Genomic DNA, 10321 nt, shown 5'->3' with positions numbered 1-10321 from the left:
AAATTGTGATGGATGAATGTATTTTCTCTATATGAAATTTATTTATTTTTATATAAAACTAAAAATAAATTATAAAAAATAAAAAGAAAATAATATATATTTTAATTATTTATATTAAAAAAAAAACACTTCATTCACTCCTTAAAAAAAATAACCAGACTTTTGGAATAATACTTGATACAATTATATTTCATTTTTGTATGAAAGTTGTTTAAATATAATATTTTGTTTGTTAATAATTTATAAAACTAGAACCGTTTTTCTTTGTGTGAAGTTACAAATTTTTTCTAAAGTTATTTATGAGTTGATATTGTGCATTCACATTTATTATTCATATAGAAAGACTATTGATTTTTAAAGATATCTATTTTTAATAAATTTAGTCTTAAAATTTATAAAAATGGACTTTTATGATGATGTGTTGAATGAGTATATGATCTTTATTGGGAAAGGTCTCAACAGAATATTTTGAAGATATTGTTGAGAAGTAACTCTTATTTGTATGAACATTAGGATCCACTCTAATTTTATTTAGAATTAAACTAAACCAAGAGTTACTGAAACTTACCATAAATATGGGGAAAGTTATGGCTAATTTTTCACTTACTATCGGCAGTTTGTTGAAGGATTCTCGAAGCGCGCAGGTCCCTTGACTGAAATACTAAACGTCTCTTCGAGTTATCACCCTCAAACTGGCGGACAAACTGAAAGGTTCAACAGTATGCTTGAGGAGTTCTTACGTCATTTCGCCAATGCACGATAGAAGAACTGGGTACAAATGCTTGACGTTGCTTAGTTTAGTTTCAATTGCCAACAAAGCTCGTCGACAGGAAAAACTCCTTTTGAAATAGTATATGGTAGACAACGACTTATGCCCCATGTTATTGACCACCCCTATGCTGGTAGAAAACCTCAAGCGTACAACTTCACTAAAGAGTGGAAGCAAAACTCTAAAATAGCACGAGCGTACTTGGAGAAAGCCTCACGAAGAATGAAGAAGTGGGTAGACAAAAAATGAAGATCATTAGAGTTTCAGGCTGGTGACCAAGTTATGATCAAGCTGAGATCAGAACAATTTAGATTCCATGGGAATCGGGACTAGCGACAAGTGCGAAAATATGAGGGACCAATTGAAGTCATTGAGAAAGTCAAAAGGACTTCATATCGTCTCCAACTACCTACATGGATGAGAATTCACCCGTCATCCATGTAAGTAACCTAAAACCGTATCATCCAGATGACGACAACCATCAACGCAACCAAGTGACACGACCACCAGTGACGATAAAGGACACGAGTAAAAAGGAAGTAGAAGAGATCTTAGCCAAGGGAACCCGTCACATTGGCAAACCAAAGCGCAACTTACAGGAATTTTTAGTTAAGTGGAAAGGACTTCCAGAAGAAGAAATCAGCTGGGAACGTGCTGACGACCTGAAGATAGCAGTAACTCAGATTGCAGAGTTCGATGAAATGAAACGGTTGACAGGGACGTCAACTAATTAAATGCTAGAGGATGTCACAGTCATGCTTGTCAAAAGCATGTTGCCCATGGTCACATGCCCATGACACACCGAAACCCTTTGCCTTGTACTACTTTACTGCTTTCTTTTAATGCTTTCATGTTGTATTATTTTTTTCTTGGTTTCTTTAAGAGTATGACGTTTCGGTGAAATCAAGGCTACACCTGGACATGAAATGCCTCAAAATGTACTATAGGGGGATGCGACTAGTTGTCAAATTCTCCCTACCCGAAGTTATACACTGTTTAAGCCATTGTTGTTGTCTTTTTGCTTGCATGCTATATAACACCACTCTCAATCTCTCTCTCATTCTTGCTTTCAAAACTCTCTTTACAAAATTTCTCTCCCTCGCTTTCCAAAATCTTCTCTTCAAATAGAGGCCTAAGGTTTAAATCCACGTTGCCCGACCGTAGCCAATGTGATCCGAAATTGGCTTGACTCACTCAGTGCTAGGAGTGAGTTCCGCACAATCGCCGAATACGCTGCCAAAAAATGGCGTTTATGATACAAGGCATTCCTGTACGACCGATGACGACATCGCATCTCGAGATCATGACACATGCATAGAGTAGTTATATTTTTTTTCTTAGAGTTAGGTTAGAATATGACATTTACTTTTAATGTTTATTTATTTCATGTAGTATTTCGTTGTGTTGTTTTAAAAATACTTTCAAACAAGTAAGTTCATGTCAGTATTTTAAGATGAAGTTTATGTTTTATGATAAACTTTAAATAATTATTTCTGCACAAAATGATTACGTTATGATGATGGTAGCAATTCTAGGTAAGTAGAAATTTAAGGCCGTTACAAGCGACTTTTGACCCAACTGTAATTACAAACAATACGTGAAGAATCACTTATTTATAATGAATATATTAATGGACATAACATGCTCTACACCACATAAAAGTGCAACCTCATATCTACTTGGGTGATTTAAATTAGTTAAATGTATATTTGGATAAGTTATGACATATAAATATAATTTAAATAAGTTATAACTTAACAAATTAGATACTCGAATATATTATTTGACTCAGATTGATGTAAATAACTCTTTTGGATGAGCCAAAAAGCATCTTATCTGTCTTTAAGAATTCTCCCTAAATATTTTTTCTAATTTATTAAAGATTTTCTTTAGCGATTTTTACCGGCAATAACCCGTTCAAGCAAAAGGAGGAGTTGAAGCTAGTAAATTAAAAATTGGCTAGAACTTTCACCATATTTCTTATAAGTTTAGGTAACCTTTTTATTTAGTTTAATTCTAAATAAAATTAAAGTTGATTTTAATGCTTATGCTATGGGAATAAAGCCGTTCATTCTCAACAATATTTTCAAAATATTCTTTTGATATCTTTCCAAATAAAGATCTTATACTCAATCAACACATCATCACATTTATTCAATTTATTCTTTATATTAAATATGTTTTAATAAACGACATCTTTCTATTTAACTTTTCTAAATTAGAAATTAAAAAAAAAATGTGACCTTAAGATAGGCTCAATTTTTATAAATAAAACTTAAATCTTGGGATATGAATAAATAAATGTGATTTCACAATATGTACCGATAAATAACTCTAGAAAATATTTATCTTTCAAAAAAAAAAAAAAACTGTTCTAGATTTATAATTTGTTCTTCATACAAAAATGAGATATAGTACTCCATTACTTTTTAAAGAAAGGAACAAAGGGCCATCTTTTTTTTATTTACAAATAATTAAAATATATATTAAAAAATTGTTAATTATTTTTCAACCATGGAAAAACACAAATATAAATGAAAAAGTAAAATACATAAATTTACTTTTTAAAAGAATTAAAATGTCTTTTCATTTCTTTTACTACCTCATAAACAAAAAAAAAAAAAATTAACAAATGTGCAACTTATCTTCAAAATATTGTGCTAGATAAGGGGTTATATATATTCCTTCTTCCCTCTCACATTAACTCATATCTCAATTCAGTTCATAAAAAAGAAAGCACTATAATAGACAACAAAGAGAAGGAAGCGAGAGAGAAATTAGGAGGAGAAGTGAAGCTTGGTCATTGCTTGGATGTTATTTTGAAGAATGCTGACGTAGCACTGCACTATCCCTCCTTCCTTAAGCTTTATGACCAACTTGTTGCTGGGATCCTCTTGAACAAGGGAGCTATAGTAAGTGCAACTATATATATCAATTTCAACTTATTTTACTCAGCTTTATATATCATAAACATATTAAATCAAAATATTTTCTTTCTTTACTTTTCACACAGAGGTACATCTTTGATAAGAAGTTAAACAGCAATTGGTACTTTATATTTGCAAGGGCTCTCTCAATCGCTTGGATTGAAGATAAAAGATACTGGAAATGGGGATCCTGGTATAATTTTTAACTAATTTTTCAAGCGAAAAAAATGATAAAAAGTTAATTTCTTGATCTCTCTCACTCGAGTGTCTAAAAACTTGCAGTGGAGGTAGTGAAGTTGCAGAACTTATTGAAGTATCTTGGCTGGACATTCGTGGAAAAATCAATGAGTCTATGCTCTCACCAAATGCTGTGTATGAAGTAGCACTTCACGTACAGCTAAATGATAGAGCCTCCGGATGGGATGCTCCTCTGAACATTGAATTGAAGAAGCCAGATGGGAGCAAGATAGTGCGCCAGGAATGCCTGTCGGGAAGCCACGAAACCAGTGGTTTGAGATTGTTGTTGAGTACAAGGTAGGTAACCATGGCTGTGGAAGTAGTGGCGAGATCGAGTTTGCCTTTTATGAACATGGAGGGCATTGGAAGAGAGGGCTGCTCGTGAAAGGTGTTCGGATTGGAGCAAAGGGATGTGGTTGCTCATGATCAAAATAGTCTTAGTGTACACAACCTCTCTCTCAAACTCTGAGTACATTTATTTTGATTGTGAGAAACGAGAGTTTGTGTTATAATCAAATATGAAAAGAATGTACTAGTTTCAAAAGATAAATAATAAACCTTTTGCTTACGGGCAAGAAGGTTAAGTTTTGCAACTCGACGAGAAGAGGGTTTCCCGAAATACTTTTTGTTTTAGATATAATAAAATATAAGTATGAACTAAATATCAAGAAAAAAATAAATATAATACTACTTTCTCGCTTACAAACATGGGTAAGTATAAACACATTTCGATGATCTCACAAATAATTACAAATTCAAAAATCTTTAAAAAAAATAATAGTGTTATTCAACCTTTTATTGTATAAAAGTTCTTTTAATTTAAGTGATGCACGGACGAAAAAAAACTAATAAATCAATCTCAGCTCCATTACAATAGGTTATTTTTGTTGTAAAAGCCTAAAAATAAATAAATCAATCAATAAAAATTATTATAAACAAAAATTATTATTACTCAAAAAAAAATAATAAATAAATAAATAACCATTCTTCCCCATTTCTGTCGTTGACCGTTGTCCTTTTTCAGTAATCTCTCTTCGTCTCACCTCACATTTCTGCAAAATAAAATTGAAACAAAAAAATGTCAGATTTGAAAAAATAGAAATGCAAAAACATAAAAAAAAAAAAACAAAAATGTCTATGAGCATATTTACAAGTGAGATTGGAGATCTAGCTTAGAAATAGATTTGGTCTATAAGTTATATTTCAGATTTCTTTTTGCTTTATCCAGTTTGGTGTACGAAATCAATTCAGATTTTTTTCCCTTGTCGAATTATTTAGATTTTTTTGTTAGGTAGAAATAACTCTATTATCAATAAGATTTTAGGTAGGAGTTTTAGTAAATCACATAATATGTTATGGTATGACATGTATATGACGAAAATTGTTATGTCTGTAAGCATCGAATGTTATGATATGATATAGTTATGTACTTTGAATGATATGATGTGATTGACATGTGCAAAACAAAGAACTAGCATGAAATACAACCCCGACATATGCATGAAATATAAGATAAATGATATGATAAAAGAAATATGAAATGATATGAAATACGATATGATATGTATGAAACGCTAGTGGGGTTGTATTAAATGATAATGAAAATGGAAAAAATGTTGGGACCTCATGCATTATCGTGTGCTCATGTATTGGGGAATACCCCTTACCCTTCACGATAGTACAAACGCGTACGTTACGAGGCAGGAAATCAATCATTATGGTTATCATAATGCTGCGATGACCAAGCAAGAGAGCGATCATTATGTTTATCATAATGCTGCGACGGTCAGGTAGGAGAGCGATCATTATGTTTAACCTAATGTTGTCGTGACGGTTACTAGTTCTAACGGGTGTCCAACCTAAGGAGCTCCCAGAGTATGCTCGCCTGACAAAGAAAGTGGCCCAGCAGTGTGCGAACTGACTAGTGAGTCCATACTCGCACATATGGGTTGTATGTAGAGTATATGGTACACATCCAAGTTACCCGTTAGGATAGTACCATAGGAAAATAGACTAAAAGAATAAGTCCTGTCATTACATTCGCATGTTCTTACATTTAACCCCCAATATTGGGGTCACTTACTGAGTATTTCTTTAAATACTCAAGTCATGTGCTACTACATTTTTCAAGTTAAGGCAAGACATTCCTGTACGACTATGTGTCAAACAGAATTGTCCTATGGCTATGTGCTATGTAATCTTATTGCTGTGTGCCGTGTAATTCGAGTAATTCGAGTAATTCGATTAGGTTGTGTGTTGTGTAATCTGATTAGGCTGCGTAATCTGATTAGGCTAGATAATCTAATTGTTGTGTGCCGTGTAATTTGTAATTTGATTAGGTTGTGTGCTGTTGTGTAATCTGATTAGGTTGTGTAATTTGATTAGGCTGGATAAATCTAATTTCTGTGTGCCGTGTAATTTGATTAGGTTGTGTGCTGTTGTGTAATCTTATTAGGGTGTGTAATCTGGTTAGGTTGTGTGCTGTTGTGTAATCTGGTTACGTTCTGTGCTGTTGTGTAATCTGGCTAGGTTGTGTGCTGTTGTTAGTGGTATTTGGTGATTCGGTTGGATGCGAGTTGTATGACACAACATACGCGGGGCCTATTGCCTGCATATTGTACTTGTAGGTAGCAATGGTTAAGGGGCTTGTGTTAATAGTTACACATTGTGTGCTTCGGGTAACTAGCCACCAATAGTCACCTTTGGGGTGATTGTAGAAAATGACTATCCAGGTAAGGGTTACACGCTGTGTGTTTCGGGTAACCAGCCAAGAATAACCATTTTAAGGAGTAAAGATGGCGTTGATGTTCTGGTGGCAATAATCACCTGCTGCGTGTTTTGGTTGATCGCCTTATGACGATTTATATGTTTTACCCCAAGAGGGAAGTTCCTTACGGAGTATTTTAATACTCACCTTGTTTTTAAAATGATTTTTCAGGCAAAGCTGTGGCACGAAGGTGATGAGTAGGATGCCAAAGTCAGTCACGGGGCGATTCAAGGATTTTTATATTTTTTTTTGTAGTCTCATTTTGTTGGAGAGACGTTTCGGCACTTTTGTTATTAATTTAAACAATATTATGGATGCCTAGTTTGTGGGAACTAGGCGGTCACACCAGATTTCTTTTTTATTTTAATTTCTACTTTGTTTTGAATATCTTTAGGCGGCATTTTTTTTAACTTTGTAAAGGGTGGGTACCCCGCACCTGATTTCTAATAAATGATCGTTTTGCATGGTTTTCATTCATCTTCAAAGAAATCACATTATTTTTTGTAACAGCCCTGATTGCTACTTATATGATAAGTCGGGTCATTACAGTTGGTATCAAAGCCCAGTTATGGGATTCTGTAGACTGCTTACATCATCAGCCAAAGAGTCGCCCATGACTGAACAGCAAACCCTCGTCACTTCCAGGTACACTTTGCCATAAAATGGAGGCATATGTATTGTTGAATATTAAAATTACGTTGGTTATCATGGATGATTTTATGTACGCTTGTAAATCAAAATAAGTGGATAATGCATGTTACTTAATGTACGAATATGTATTGTCGAGTATTGATATTTTGATTGGCTATCATGGGTGATTTTATGCACGCTTGTAAGTCAAAAGTAGTGGATAATGCATGTTGCATAATATGTGAATATGTAGTGTTAGATATTTTGATTGACTATCATGTGTGGTTTTATGTACTCGCAAGTCATAAAGTAATGGATAATACACGTTGCATAATACCCGGCTGAAAAATGAAATTTTACGAAGTAATTAATTGTAGATTAGGAACGAAACAAGTGAAAGGATATATGGCCAAGTAACAAATGGGGGGGGAGGTAAACGTGCTCGAAGCGGGCTGGCAAGGGTACAGAAGAACCCATCTTTAGAGGCCCCACTTCAAGAACAGTCAGTAAATGCGAACCCAAATCCATCTGATCTACCGAGAGCAAACCTTGATACTCCAGAACTACCTAATATGACTGCGATGATGGGACTGATGCAATCCATGGCACAGACAAATGGGCAATTAGCACAACTGATCCCAACCTTGGTGCAAAGTGCCAGGCAGACGACCCATCACAACTGGGGGGATGCCAACGCATCAGAAGAGAGCAAGTATTTTCGAGCTTTCAAACGTCGAGACCCCGAAGTATTCGAGGGAAAATCCAAGGACCCTGTCGTAGCTGAATTATGGTTGTCGGCTATTGATGATTTTTCAATGCATGAAGTGTCCGAAGGAGCATAGACTAAGTTGCGTGGCCTACCTGATACGTGAAGATGCTAAACTGTGGTGGCAATCAGCCTCCCGGGCGATTGTTGAGGACGAAGACGATATCACCTGGACACAGTTTAGAGCAGCGTTCCTTCGAAAATACTTCAAACCAGTGGTGCGATATAAGAAGCATGAATTCCTAAGCATAGAGCAGGGAAACAGGTCAGTAGAGGAGTATGAACGAGAGTTCACCCACCTGTCCCGTTTCGCCCCAATAATGGTCTTAACAGAAGAGTTGAAAGTAGAATGTTTTGCTATGGGTTTGCGTCCCAATGTCCGAGGGGCGGTGTCAGCTCACCTTCCACCTGACTATGCAATAACGCTCCGACTTGTCGAGACGCTCGATGATAGGGAATATCCGACAAAAGACACCCAAACCGACTTAAACACGATGGTTGACCAGAAGAGAAAGAGAGAACAAACGTCACCTACCTCCTCAAAGGTACCTTGGCACCAGGCCAAGAAAAATTTAAACCAAGAGTGCAGGCAACCAAAGGCTCGCCCACAGAACACGCCACGTGATAGACCATGTTGCACGAACTATGGGAGACGTGACCCAGGATAGTGCAGGTTTAGAATAGGGTATGCTTCAACTGTCACCAAGAAGGCCACGTTGTCGTGCATTGCACCCAAGAGAGAGCAACTAGTACCAATAGACCCCCTGGTAACCAACCAACCTCAAACCCGAGGCCAGCTTCGCAACAGGGGCAAATGTATGCTACCACTCGCCAGGAGGCTAAAAACTCCAACACGGCAGTCACAGGTACACTCTCTATTCTTGGGTACTACGTATGGGTCTTATTTGATTCTGGGACAACCCACTCTTTTATCTCCACTAACCTTGTAAAACACGCAAGAGTAGAAGTTGAACCGCTAGGGTATGGGTTGTCTGTGGGTACCCCGGTAGGGGTAAGTATGGAAGCCTTTGAGAGGGTAAAGGACTGTCAGTTATGTGTGTCAAACCACACGATGGATATGACGCTGATAGTCTTAGATATGACCAATTTTGACATCATCTTAGGGATGGAGTGGTTAGCTAAAAACCATGCATCCATTGATTGCTTCAACAAGGAGGTTGTGTTCAGACCTCCTGGTCAGCCAAGCTTCAAATTTAACGGGACCAGGGTAAGAATGGTCTCAAGGATAGTCTCGGCATTAAAGGCAAGGAAGATGTTATCCCAGGGTGCTTAGGGGATATTAGCTCATGTGGTGGAATTAGGGCAAACCGAGGCGAGCATTAACTCAATGCCAGTAGTGAGAGAATTCGTCGACGTGTTCAAGAAGATCTCCCAAGCCTACCCCCGGAGTGTGAGGTGGAATTCGAAATTGTACTTGAGCCAGGAACAACCCCTATATCAAGAGCCCCGTACAGAATGGCCCCTGCTGAACTGAAAGAACTAAAGTTGCAGCTTCAAGAGCTAATAAACAAAAGCTTTATACGACCAAGTCTGTCTCCTTGGGGAGCCCCAGTGATATTTGTGAAGAAGAAGAACGGCTCTATGCACTTATGTATGGACTACCGGGAACTTAACAAAGTGACAATTAATAACAAGTATCCTTTACCCCGGATCGACGACCTGTTCGATCAGTTGCAAGGAGCAGTTGTGTTCTCAAAGGTTGACTTACGGTCAAGCTACCATCAGTTGAGGATTAAGGAGAGTGATATCTCAAAGACAGCCTTTCGCACAAGGTATGGACATTACGAGTTTAGGGTAATGTCGTTTGGCTTGACCAACGCTCCAGAAGCATTTATGGAGTTGATGAACAAAGTGTTCAGAAAATTCTTAGACAACTTCGTGATCGTCTTCATCGATGATATCCTTGTGTATTCCAAGACTAGGGAACAACACGAGGAACATCTCAGGAAGGTGTTGACCACTCTAAGAACGAACAAGTTGTTTGCAAAGTTCTGCAAGTGTGAATTCTGAGCAGAACAGGTGGGATTTCTTGAGCATGTAGTTTCACGAATGGGAATCATCATAGACCTAGCAAAGATTGAAGCAGTGATGAATTGGCCTCGCCCAACCACAGTGACTGAGGTACGAAGTTTTCTTGGTCTACAGGGTATTATCGGCAGTTTGTGCAGGATTTCTCCAAGATCGCCACCTCCCCCCCCCCCCCC

The 10321-nt window shown here is 36.9% G+C and overlaps 1 pseudogene; it reads left to right on the top strand.

Moving 5' to 3' along the window:
- Positions 1–3396: 3396 nt before the first annotated feature.
- On the top strand, positions 3397–4365 carry LOC111434047 (annotated as a pseudogene).
- The last annotated feature ends 5956 nt before the right edge of the window (positions 4366–10321 follow it).

This window comes from Cucurbita moschata, unplaced genomic scaffold, assembly GCF_002738365.1.
Source record: "Cucurbita moschata cultivar Rifu unplaced genomic scaffold, Cmos_1.0 Cmo_Scf00044, whole genome shotgun sequence".
Taxonomy (NCBI): domain Eukaryota; kingdom Viridiplantae; phylum Streptophyta; class Magnoliopsida; order Cucurbitales; family Cucurbitaceae; genus Cucurbita; species Cucurbita moschata.
This window is presented reverse-complemented; position numbering and strand designations above follow the sequence as displayed.